Genomic DNA, 13,788 nt, shown 5'->3' with positions numbered 1-13,788 from the left:
GAAGGGATGATATTCTTTTTCAGATTTCAGTAGTCTTAAATTTATTGAAACTTATTTTGTGGCTTAGCACGTGATCTATCCTGGAGAATGTTACATGTGCACTTGAAAAGTGTGTATTCTGCTGTTTTTGTATGGAATGTTCTATAAATAGCTATTAAGTTCATCTGGTCTAACGTGTCATTTAAGGCCAGTATTTCCTTATTGATTTTCTGTGTGGAGGATCTGTCCATTAATGTAAGTGGGGTGTTAAAGTCCCCTACGATTATTATATTACTGTCAAATTTTCACTCTATGTTTGTTGATATTTGCATTATATGTATCTAGGTGCTCCTATGTTGGGTGCATACATGCATACATATTTACAATTGTTACATCTTCTTGTTGGATTGATTCCTTTATCATACTAAATGTCCTTCTTTGTCTCTTGTTACAGTCTTCATTTTAAAGTCAATTTTGTCTGATATAAGTATTGCTACCCCAACTTTCTTTTCGTTTCCATTTGAATGGAATACCTTTTCCATTCACATACTTTCAGTCTATGTGTGTGAGATATTTTCTTTCATAATATTTATTTATATTTTATTTTATTTTTTTGAATTTTAACTTAATTATTTTTTTACACAGCAGGTTCTTATTAGTCATCCATTTTATACACATCAGTGTATACATGTCAATCCCAATCTCCCAATTCATCACACCACCATCCCCACCCCCTGCGGCTTTCTCCCCTTGGTGTCCATACGTTTGTTCTCTACATTTGTGTCTCAACTTCTGCCCTGCAAACTGGTTCATCTGTACCATTTTTCTAGGTTCCACATACATGCGTTATATACGATATTTGTTTTTCTCTTTCTGACTTATTTCACTCTGTGCGACAGTCTCTAGATCCATCCATGTCTCAACAAATGACCCAATTTCGTTCCTTTTTATGGCGGAGTAATATTCCATTGTATATATGTACCACAACTTCTTTATCCATTCGTCTGTCGATGGGCATTTAGGTTGCTTCCATGTCCTGGCTATTGTAAATAGTGCTGCAGTGAACATTGGGGTGCATGTGTCTTTTTGAATTATGGTTTTCTCTGGGTATATGCCCAGTAGTGGGATTGCTGGATCAGATAGTAATTCTATTTTTAGTTTTTTAAGGAACCTCCATACTGTTCTCCATAGTGACTGTATCAATTTACATTCCCACCAACAGGGCAAGAGTGTTCCCTTTTCTCCACACCCTCTCCAGCATTTGTTGTTTGTAGATTTTCAGATGATACCCATTCTAACTGGTGTGAGGTGATACCTCATTGTAGTTTTGATTCCCATTTCTCTAATAATTAGTGATGTTGAGCAGCTTTCCATGTGCTTCTTGGCCATCTGTATGTCTTCTTTGGAGAAATGTCTATTTAGGTCTTCTGCCCATTTTTGGATTGGGTTGTTTGTTTCTTTAATATTGGGCTGCATGAGCTGTTTATATATTTTGGAGATTAATCCTTTGTCCGTTGATTTGTTTGCAAACATTTTCTCCCATTCTGAGGGTTGTCTTTTCATCTCGTTTATGGTTTCCTTTGCTGTGCAAAAGATTTTAAGTTTCATTACGTCCCATTTTTAAATTTTTTTAATTATTTTTGTTTTTATTTCCTTTACTCTAGGAGGTAGATCAAAAAAGATCTTGCTGTGATTTATGTCAAAGAATGTTCTTCCTATGTTTACCTCTAAGAGTTTTATAGTGTCTGGTCTTAAATTTAGGTCTCAAATCCATTTTGAGTTTATTTTTGTGTATGGTGTTAGGGAGTGTTCTAATTTCATTCTTTTACATGTAGCGGTCCAGTTTTCCCAGCACCACTTATTGAAGAGAGTGTCTTTTCTCCATTGTATATCCTTGCCTCCTTTGTCATAGATTAGTTGACCATAGGTGTGTGAGTTTATCTCTGGGCTCTCTATCTTGTTCCATTGATCTATGTTTCTGTTTTTATACCAGTACCATATTGTCTTGATTACTGTAGCTTTGTAGTATAGTCTGAAGTCAGGGAGTCTGATTCCTCCCGCTCTGTTTTTTTCCCTCAAGACTGCTTTGGCTATTCGGGGTCTTTTGTGTCTCCATACAAATTTTAAGATTTTTTGTTCTAGTTCTGTAAAAAATGCCATTGGTAATTTGATAGGGATTGCATTGAATCTGTAAATTGCTTTGGGTAGTATAGTCATTTTCACAATATTGATTCTTCCAATCCAAGAACATGTTATATCTCTCCATCTGTTGGTATCATCTTTAATTTCTTCCATCAGTGTCTTATAGTTTTCTGCATACAGGTCTTTTGTCTCCCTAGGTAGGTTTATTCTTAGGTATTTTATTCTTTTTGTTGCAGTGGTAAATGGGAGTGTTTCCTTAATTTCTCTTTCAGATTTTTCATCATCAGTATATAGGAATGCAAGAGATTTCTGTGCATTAATTTTGTATCCTGCTACTTTACCAAATTCATTGATTAGCTCTAGTAGTTTTCTGGTGGCATTTTTAGGATTCTCTATGTATAGTATCATGTCATCTGCAAACAGTGACAGTTTTACTTCTTCTTTTCCAATTTGTATTCCTTTTATTTCTTTTTCTTCTCTGATTGCCGTGGCTAGGACTTCCAAAACTATGTTGAATAATAGTGGTGAGAGTGGACATCCTTGTCTTGTTCCTGATCTTAGAGGAAATGCTTTCAGTTTTTCACCATTGAGAATGATGTTTGCTGTGGGTTTGTCATATATGGACTTTATTATGTTGAGGTAGCTTCCCTCTATGTCCAATTTCTGGAAAGTTTTTATCATAAAACTTGTTGAATTTTGTCAAAAGCTTTTTCTGCATCTATTGAGATGATCATATGGTTTTTATTTTTCAATTTGTTAATATGGTGTATCACATTGATTGATTTGCATATATTGAAGAATCCTTGCATGCCTGGGATAAATCCCACTTGATCATGGTGTATGATCCTTTTAATGTGTTGTTGGATTCTGTTTGCTAGTATTTTGTTGAGGATTTTTGCATCTATATTCATCGGTGATATTGGTCTGTAATTTTCTTTTTTTGTAGTATCTTTGTCTGGTTTTGGTATCAGGGTGATGGTGGCCTCATAAAATGAGTTTAGGAGTGTTCCTTCCTCTGCAGTTTTTTGGAAGTGTTTGAGAAGGGTAGGTGTTAGCTCTTCTCTAAATGTTTGATAGAATTCACCTGTGAAGCCGTCTGGTCCTGGACTTTTGTTGTTTGTTGGAAGACTTTTAATCACAGTTTAAATTTCATTACTTGTGATTGGTCTGTTCATATTTTCTGTTTCTTCCTGGCTCAGTCTTGGAAGGTTATACCTTTCTAAGAATTTGTCCATTTCTTCCAGGTTGTCCATTTTATTGCCATAGAGTTGCTTGTAGTAGTCTCTTAGGATGCTTTGTATTTCTGCAGTGTTTGTTGTAACTTCTTTTTCATTTCTAATTTTATTGATTTGAGTCCTCTTCCTCTTTTTCTTGATGAGTCTGGCTAATAGTTTATCAATTTTGTTTATCTTCTCAAAGAACCAGCTTTTAGTTTTATTGATCTTTGCTATTGTTTTCTTTGTTTCTATTTCATTTATTTCTGCTCTAATCTTTATGATTTCTTTCCTTCTGCTAACTTTGGCTTTTGTTTGTTCTTCTTTCTCTAGTTCCTCTAGGTGTAAGTTTAGATTGTTTATTTGAGATTTTTCTTGTTTCTTGAAGTAGGCTTGTATAGCTATAAACTTCCCTCTTAGAACTGCTTTTGCTGCATCCCATGGGTTTTGGATTGTCGTGTTTTCATTGTCATTTGTCTCCAGGTAGTTTTTGATTTCCTCTTTGATTTCTTCAGTGATCTCTTGGTTATTTAGTAATGTATTGTTTAGCCTCCATGTCTTTGTGTTTTTTACGTTTTTGTCCTTGTAATTTATTTCTAATCTCAAAGCGTTGTGGTCAGAAAAGATGCTTGATATGATTTCAGTTTTCTTAAATTTACTGAGGCTTGATTTGTGACCCAAGATGTGATCTATCCCAGAGAATGTTCCTTGCACACTAGAGAAGAAAGTGTAATCTGCTGTTTTTGGATGGAATGTCCTATAAATATCAATTAAATCTACTGGTCTATTGTGTCATTTAAAGCTACTGTTTCCTTATTTATTTTCATTTTGGATGATCTGTCCGTTGGTGTAAGTGAGGTGTTAAAGTCCCCCACTATTATTGTGTTACTGTCGATTTCCTCTTTTAGAGCTGTTAGCAGTTGCTTTATGTATTGAGGTGCACTTACGTTGGGTGCATATATGTTTATAGCTGCTATATCTTCTTCTTGGATTGATCCCTTGATCATTATGTAGTGTCCTTCCTTGTCTCTTGTAACATTCTTTATTTTAAAGTCTATTTTATCTGATGCGAGTATTGCTACTCCAGCTTTCTTCTGATTTCCATTTGCATGGAATATCTTTTTCCATCCCCTCACTTTCAGTCTGTATGTGTCCCTAGGTCTGAAGTGGGTCTCTTGTAGACAGCATATCTATGGGTCTTGTTTTTGTATCCATTCAACAAGCCTGTGTCTTTTGGTTGGAGCATTTAATCCATTCACGTTTAAGGTCATTATTGATATGTATGTTCCTATGACCATTTTCTTAATTGTTTTGGGTTTGTTTTTGTAGGTCCTTTTCTTCTCTTGTGTTTCCCACTTAGAGAAGTTCCTTTAGCATTTGTTATTGAGCTGGTTTGTTGGTGCTGAATTCTGTTAGCTTTTGCTTGTCTGTAAAGCTTTTGATTTCTCCATCGAATCTGAATGAGATCCTTGCCGGGTAGGGTAATCTTGGTTGTAGGTTCTTCCCTTTCATCACTTTAACTATATCATGCCACTCCCTTCTGGCTTGTAGAGTGACTGCTGAGAAATCAGCTGTTAACCTTATGGGAGTTCCCTTGTATGTTATTCGTCGTTTTTCCCTTGCTGCTTTCAGTAATTTTTCTCTGTCTTTAATTTTGCCAATTTGATTACTATGTGTCTTGGCATGTTTCTCCTTTGGTTTATCTGTATAGGACTCACTGTGCTTCCTGGACTTGGGTGGCTATTTCCTTTCCCATGTTAGGGAAATTTTCGACTATAATCTCTTCAAATATTGTCTCTGGTCCTTTCTCTCTCTCTTCTTCTGGGACCCCTATAATGCGAATGTTGTTGCGCTTAATGTTGTCCCAGAGGTCTCTTAGGCTATCTCCATTTCTTTTCATTCTTTTTTCTTTATTCTGTTCCACAGCAGTGAATTCCACTATTCTGTCTTCCAGGTCACTTATCCGTTCTTCTGCCACAGTTATTCTGCTATTGATTCCTTCTAGTGTAGTTTTCATTTCAGTTATTGTATTGTTCATCTGTGTTTTTTTTTGGGGGGGGGTACGCGGACCTCTCACTGTTGTGGCCTCTCCTGTTGTAGAGCACAGGCTCCGGACGCGCAAGCTTAGCGGCCATGGGCCTAGCTGCTCCGCGGCATGTGGGATCTTCCCGGACCGGGGCACGAACCCATGTCCCCTGCATCGGCAGGCGGACTTTCAACCACTGCGCCACCAGGGAAGCCCCATCTCTGTTTGTTTGTTCTTTAATTCTTCTAGGTCTTTGTTAAACATTTCTTGCATCTTCTCAGTCTTTGCCTCCATTCTTTTTCCTAGGTCCTGGATCATCTTCACTATCATTATTCTGAATTCTGGAAGGTTGCCTATCTCCACTTCATTTAGTTGTTTTCTGGGGTTTTATCTTGTTCCTTCATCTGGTACGCTGAGTTTTTATCTTGTCTCTCTTTCTGTGAATGTGGTTTTTGTTCCACAGGCTGCAGGATTGTAGTTCTTCTTGCTTCTGCTCTCTGCCCTCTGGTGGATGAGGCTATCTAAGAGGCTTGTGTAAGTTTCCTGATGGGAGGAACTGGTGGTGGGTAGAGCTGACTGTTGCTCTGGTGGGCAGAGCTCAGTAAAACTTCAATCCGCTTGACTGCTGATGGGTGGGGCTGGGTTCCCTCCCTGTTTGTTGTTTGGCCTGAGGCAACCCAACACTGGAGCCTACCTGGGCTCTTTGGTGGGGCTAATGACAGACTCTGGGAGGTGTCACACCAAGGAGTACTTCCCAGAACTTCTGCTGCTAGTGTCCTTGTCGTCATGGTGAGACACAGCCACCCTCCGCGTCTGCAGGAGACCCTCCAACACTAGGAGGTAGGTCTGGTTCAGTCTCCCCTGGTGTCACTAGTCCTTCCACTGGGTCTCGATGCGCACACCATTTTGTGTGTGCCCTCCAAGAGTGGAGTCTCTGTTTCCCCCAGTCCTGTTGAAGTCCTGCAATCAAATCCCACTAGCCTTCAAAGTCTGATTCTCTAGGAATTCCTCCTCCCGTTGCTGAACCCCCAGGTTGGGAAGCCTGACGTGGGGCTCAGAACCTTCACTCCAGTGGGTGGAGTGGTATAAGTGTTCTCCAGTCTGTGAGTCACCCACCCAGCAGTTATGGGGTTTGATTTTACTGTGATTGAGCCCCTCCTACCGTCTCATTGTGGCTTCTCCTTTGTCTTTGGATGTGGGGTATCTTTTTTGGTGAGTTCCAATGTCTTCCTGTAGATGATTGTCCAGCAGCTAGTTGTGATTCTGGTGTTCTCATAAGAGGGAGTGAGAGTACGTCCTTCTACTCCGCCATCTTGCTTCCTCTCCCTGTATTTTTTATATTTCTAGTAGTAGACTTTTCTTTTTGGCTTAGAGAAGTCCCTTTAACGTTTCTTTTAAAGCTGGTTTAGTGGTGCTGAAATCTTTTAGCTATTCATTGTCTGTTAAATTCTATCTCTCTTTCAAGTCTGAATGATAACTTTGCTGGCTAGAGTATTCTTGGTTGTAGTTTTGTTTTTTTTTTTCCTTCTGGCTTGCAAAGTTTTTGTTGAAAAGTCAGTTTATAGCTATAGCCTTATGGAAGTTCCCTTGTATGTAACTAGCTGCTTTTCTCTTGCTGCTTTTAAGATTCTCTCTTTATCTTTAATTTTTGGCATTTTAATTTTAATGTGCCTTTGTGTGGACCTCTTTGGGTTCATCTTGTTTGAGACTCTGTGCTTCCTGGACCTGAATATCTGTTTGCTTACCCAGGTTGGGGTAGTTTTCAACTATTATTTCTTCAAATAAGTTCTCTGCCCCTTTCTCTTTCTCTTCTCCTTCTGGGATCCCTGTAATGGAAATGTTAGTATGCTTGATGTTGTCCCAGAGGTCTCTTAAAATATCCTCATTTTTTAAAATTCTTTTTTCTGTTCAGCTTAGGCAGTTTCCACTACTCTGTCTTCCAGATTACCGATCCATTTCTGTGTATCATCTAATCTACTGTTGTTGATTCCTTCTAGTATATTTTTAAATTTCAGTTACTCTATTCTTCAGTTCTGTTTGGTTCCTCTTTATGTTTTCTAACTCTTTGTTGAAATTCTCACTGTGTTCATCCGTTCTCCTCCCCAGTTCAGTGAGCGTCTTTATGGTCTTACCTAGAACCCTTTATCAGGTTGATTGCTTATCTCTACTTCATTTAGTTCTTTTTCTGAGGTTATGCCTCTTTGTTCGGAACATATGCCTCTGTCTCCTCATTTTGCTCAATTCTCTGTGTTTATTTCTATGTGTCAGGTAGGTTGGTTACACTTCCTATTCTTATTGTTATTTTATTTTTGGCCATGCAGTGCAGCTTGTGGGATCTTAGTTCCCTGACCAGGGATTGAACCTGGGTCACAGCAGTGAAAGTGCCGAATCCCAACCACTAGATCACCAAGGAACTCCCTACATTTCCTGATCTTAGAGAAGTAGCCTTGTGTAAAAGAAATCCTATGGGGCCCATCAGCATGCTACCCTCTGGTCACCAGAGCTATATGCTCTAGGGGTGCCCCCCCATATGGACTGTGTGTGCCGTTCTTTTGTGGTGGGGCTGACTACTGTGGGTGTGCTGGTTGGAGGAGCTGACCCCTGGCCCAGTTGGCTGCAAGGCTGTGCCTTATGCTGTAGCTGCTGTGGCCAGCTGTGAGGCAGGACTGGGTCCCCGGTGCTAATAAACTGCAGGGAGGATTCCAGGGTGGAACTTATCAGCAATGCTGTTATCACAGTAGAATGAGCTCCCCCAAAATGGCTGCTGCCAACATCTTCACTTCCAAGGGGAGTCCCAGTTGCCTCCTGCCTCACCAAGAGGCTCTCCAAGATCACCAGTTTGATCCAGGCTTATTTCAGAGTACTACCTCTCTGCTGGGACTTGGAACATGTGAGATTTTGCAAGTGCCCTTTAAGAGTCAAGTCTGCTTCCTATAGCCCTCTGGCTCTCCTGAACATGTGCCCTGCTGGTTTTCAAAGCCAGAAGTGCTGAGGTCTTGTCTTCCTGGTGCATGACAACCAGGCTGGGGAGCTTGATGTGATGCTCAGCCTCCTCACACTTTGGGGAAGGACCTCTATGATTAAAATATTCCTCTTGTTTGTGGGTCACCAGATTTGGGGGGTGTGGGTCCTGACTATACTGCCTCTCTACCCTTCCTACCCATCTCGTGATTCCTTCTTTATGTATTTAGTTGTGGAAAATCTTTCCTGCTAGTCTTCAGGTTGTTCTCATAGGTTGCTGCTCTGTAATTAGTTGAAATTTTGGTATGTCTGTCAGAGAAGGTGAGTTCAGGGTCTTCCTACTTTTAACATCTGGCCACCTCTCTTATGAGCACTACTCTTAATGCAATACTCTTATTAAGAGTACAATGCACTCTAAAGAAATATATTTAGCTTAAGCTATATATATATATTTTAAATTTATTTATTTAATTTATTTATTTTTAGCTGTGTTGGGTCTTCATTGCTGCATGTGGGCTTTCTCTGGTTGCAACGAGTGGGGGCTACTCTTCGTTGCCGTGCGTAGGCTTCTCATTGCGGTGGCTTCTCTTGTTGTGGAGCACGGGCTCTAGGCACGTGGGCTGCAGTAGTTGTGGCGTGTGGGCTCAGTAGTTGTGGCTCGTGGGCTCTAGAGCACAGGCTCAGTAGTTGTGGCACCCAGGGTTAGTTGCTCTGTGGCATGTGGGATCTTCTGGACCAGGGATCGAACCTGTGTTCCCTGCACTGGCAGGTGGATTCTTAACCACTGCGCCACCAGGGAAGTCCCCTTAAGCAATATATTTAATCAAGATCAAACAATGGCACTTTTCTTTGGGTGGTAGAAATATGGATGTATTTTTCCAATTTTCTATTTTTCTGCATTTGCAAGTAGTCTGTAATGAATGTGTTACCTTTATAATAGAAAATAAAACATGTTGAAGGACTATTTTGATGAATAGTTTGATAATTATCTTTTTTTATTATATCTTTTTAATGAAGATCTACTAACAGCAAAGTTGTGTTCCTTGTGTATACTGTGGAGTAGAACTCAAGAGGCCTACCCTAGAGGAGCTTATCATATTTTGTGTCTATTTAGAGTTTTAATATCTTAATAGAATTGCTGAAACTACTTCGTTGTTTGCTTTTGCTGACCGTCTATGACTTTGTCCACACTTTGTTCCAATTTTCATGCTTTTTTTTCAGATTTTCTTCTAAATTTCTCTCATATCTGACCCTGAATTTGTCCTCTTTGCTTTAATTGAAATTTTCATCTTTGCTTGCCTGTGTTATTGCAAAGGACTCCTACCTGTTTTTCATGCCTCTATTTTTAATCTATTCTAACTCCATTGCTCTACAGCAGCTAGAATGAGTAACTTAATCTTCTGAAGGTTGATCTAATTATGTCACACTGATTCTTGAAAACCCTGGTTGCCTTCCCTATACCTGGTATACAATCTAAGCTCCTTAAGATCATTCCTGATCTAGCCCCTCCCCACTTTGCTGATATTATTTTCCTGCGCTTGCTTCACCCTTGTTGGCTCTGGATAAACTTTAACATGTTTGACATTCCTTATATTGCCACACCCACTCTTCCCTCAAGATTTCACTCAAACAGATCTTCTCTGGCCTCCTTAAGTAGAGAGGTACATGCCTCTTTGGAGGTCCCATAGCATGCTAACTAGGGCAGTTAATTGCTCCAGCTGTGTCTGTCTCTTCCACCAGAGTGTCTACACCCAAAGTTGACATCTTTGAGTTTCTCCTTTTTCAATGCACAACACATTTACTCGTTTAATAGTTCTCATGCCCCTACCTCCTCCCCCCACCCACGTACCTTTTTATTAACAATTCCTTTCCTCTTCCTAAAATCTTATCAAAATTCTTTGATCCTGTGGCCATCAGAGACCTTGAATAGAAGTGATTCAGAAAATTTGGACTGAATATGAAGTTTAAGGAATAAACATTTATTTGGCTGCAGTCTCTCTTTTTGTGTATGTTCAAGCATGATATGCTTAGAAACTTAAGTATGTTTAAAAGCTCGCTGAATAAATATAAAAAATTCTAGGTGCTAATAAAATTTTTTTTAGTCTTCTACTTTGAATAATCCCCTTACCTACCAATGATTAAGATGGTCCATATATATATATATATATATATTTATTTATGTATGTATGCCATATAAAGCAATGCTTAAGGGTACAAGGAACAGTCCCCTAAAGTCTCCTATGAAGTCCGAGTATTCCAGGCTTCAGAGAGTCCAGGAACCCAATGACATGGTATGTAAAATGTTGTGATTATGTCATAGGGAAGAACAAATCTAACTCCATATTGGGTCTGTTTCTTTTATTTTACCTTTGTATTCTATTGCTTTTGCTATTAGAATGTTGCCTATAGCCTGAAATATACAGGATAGCTCATTTTCAAGTCTCCGACCTTTAAAGGTATAACACTTTTGGGACTTCCCCTGTAGTCCAGTGGTTAAGACTCTGCTTTCCAGTGCAGGGGGTGCGGGTTCAATCCCTGGTTGGGGAACTAAGATCCCACATGCTGTGGGGTGCGGCCAAAAATTAAAAAAAAAAAAAGGTATGACACTTTTCCATTCATATAGAGATAAAAAGTTACAGAACAGAGAATAACATTTGTCTTGTTGCAGGTTTACAGGAACTTAGTGACCTGATCTATGTGGATAGTTGCAAAAACAAAGGAATCTGACACCAAGAAGTTTGTAACAACCAACTACACCCCCTCCCTTTTTAGTGTAAAAGCCCGAATTCTAACTTGGGTAAGATAGTTCTCTGGACACCCTTAGTCTGCTGGCTTTCCAAATAAAGTTACTATTCCTTGCCCCCCAATAACTCCTCTCTTGATTTATTGGCCTGTTGTGTGATGAGCAGTACGAGCTTGGACTTCGTAACAATTAGGCCTATGTTATTGTTCTGAGGGGAAGGTCCATTGCTTTCATCAGGTTCTCATGGGACTACTCTAGAGTTTTTGTAGTCTCATGGTAAATAATACCACATCATATTTCATTCTTGTAATTAATTTCATTCACATGCCTATGTTATAAGCGAAGAGAACCTAAAAAGCTGTGTGTTCAGAGCAGTGTTTCCCAACGTGTTTTATAGAGCTTCTGGATAAGCATTCTCTGAGGTGTCTCTTAAAAATACAGATCCCTGGGTCTACACCAGGCCAGCTAAATAATAAGTTGTGGAGGTAGGGCACAAGAATTTGCGTTTTAAACTTACCAATGGATCCTTAGGCATTCTGGTTTAAGAACCAGTATGATAGAACCAAGGAGAAAATGAACTCTTTCAAGGGGAGAAAATTAGTTTTGTTTTTATTTATTTTTTTAATGGATTAATAGTAACTAACATGAAACACTTACTCCCTGCCAGGTGCTGTCCTAAATGTATGTTATATGGTTTAACTATTTAAATGGCTATAACAATCATATATTATTCAGTGTGAGGAAATTGAGACACAGAGAGGTAAATAGACAAAAGACACATAGTAAGTGGTAAAAGTGGGATTTAAACTCTGTCTTGGCTCCAGAGGTCAAGCTCCTAATTGCTACCCTATATAGTTTCACTTAAGAGAGAATATTTTCATTAGTTTCCTGCAGGTTTTTTGTTTTGTTTTATAGTTATAAAAAGTGTTGATTCTTAATATTTATTACTATTCAAAGCTTCACTTTGAAGCAAATATAAAAAAATCAGTTTTTCTTCCCAAGTGAATAGCTGAAAGAATATGTATGTAAGAAAACATTTTCTGGAACACATCGTTAAAACAACTACATCAAATTAAAAAATTTGATATGACACTGAGCAAAATTTAAAAACTTTAACACTTGATGTGGGTGGTGTTAAATTTTCTATACTGTTTCTGCATTTAAACTTGTGATGGCAAACAACAAATGTTTTAAAAAGAATCAATATTTGAAATGATTTTTAAAACTCTGACTTATTACCTGAAGCAATATTCAGTTTAAATGATTTGGAACTGTAGTTGAATCCTACATGATGTTTTTGGATCATCTACTATTCAGGAAGTGGTACATGTTCATCATTGTGATCCCTGAGATGTAAATTATACTGATTTTCACCTTTCCTGAATTATTTTGGTAATGTTAACTTATATTACCATACTAAAATTCTTTTACTTCATACAACCAGCAAGGAAAAATAAGCGACTCTACTCCTCAGATATATCAAATATTTTCTGTATCAGATATGTGAATACAATTATTCACATTACCTAAGCTAGTTTTTATATTTAAAAATCACAAAAAGTAATTTCCCAGTTTGCCAAAAGTTTTGACTATTAAAGTCTGACAAATTTATTTCCACACAAAAATTAAAGGGATATGTTTATTTTATTAACTCCTTCATAAGTAAGAATATAGGTGAGAAACTATGGCTTACAGAATTGACTAGCCCAAAGCCAGTCAGCTGATTTAGTGGCAGAGTAAGTTACTGCATCACTAATTTGATATTTTCTTCTACTTTAATTTTTAATATTTTGTATTTTCAATAGCTGCCCATAGCTTAACATGCTGACATAAAACTAACAGGTTGTTGCTTTGTATTGATGCCTGACACCAGTAATCTACTTTATTGGAACTCTTATCCATGTGAACTCTCCTGAGTTCACAAAGTGAGTCTCTATGATAAATGATCATACTGAATAGTTAACAATTTATTATTCATGTGTTAGGACAGTATCCAGCACATCTCAGTGCTCTTTAAATGTTTTTTAAGTAAATACAAAATTTGGAAGATGTAAACATTAAATCCAGTAGTTTCTCTGTTACTTCGTTTACTGTTAATTCACCTCAGGCAAAGCCACTTTTTATGTTTATAAAATAGGATAGTACCATCTAGATCCTAGCTATTACAGAATGAATTAATATTTATAGTGTTGTGAGGTCTCTAAAGGAATATGTGATACATCTGGAGAAATATGTCTTAATTTTTTCCACTTTCCTTGATGGAAGATTTTTCTTCCTTTATAACTTTTTTTTTTCCTTAGCACAACTTTACACGTGGCAGAAATTCGACGTAGAACATTAAATACCTTCAACCTCTAACTTCATTTCCTTGTTTTTGTCCTGTCCCAGATTTTCTATATCCCTTCATGTGCTCACTTACCCAGTGCTCCCCTCTTGTTCCAAACTTAGAATATTAATTTCTTAAGCATTTTTACATATACGACTATATTTTATTCTCTATGTTCCTGCAATGAATAGGAATCACTACACTATTAGCTATGTGTTGAGCATCTGTATGTCAGATGTGGATGCTCACAACCTGTGATAAGAGCCAACACTGGGAGTTTCCTGGTGGTCCAGTGGTTGGTGGGACTCCGAGCTTTCACTGCTGAGGGCCCGGGTTCGATCCCTGGTTGGGGAGCTAAGATCCCACAAGCCACACAGCGTGTCAAAAAAAAAAAAAA

Source organism: Globicephala melas, chromosome 5 (assembly GCF_963455315.2).
Source record: "Globicephala melas chromosome 5, mGloMel1.2, whole genome shotgun sequence".
Taxonomy (NCBI): domain Eukaryota; kingdom Metazoa; phylum Chordata; class Mammalia; order Artiodactyla; family Delphinidae; genus Globicephala; species Globicephala melas.
This window is presented reverse-complemented; position numbering follows the sequence as displayed.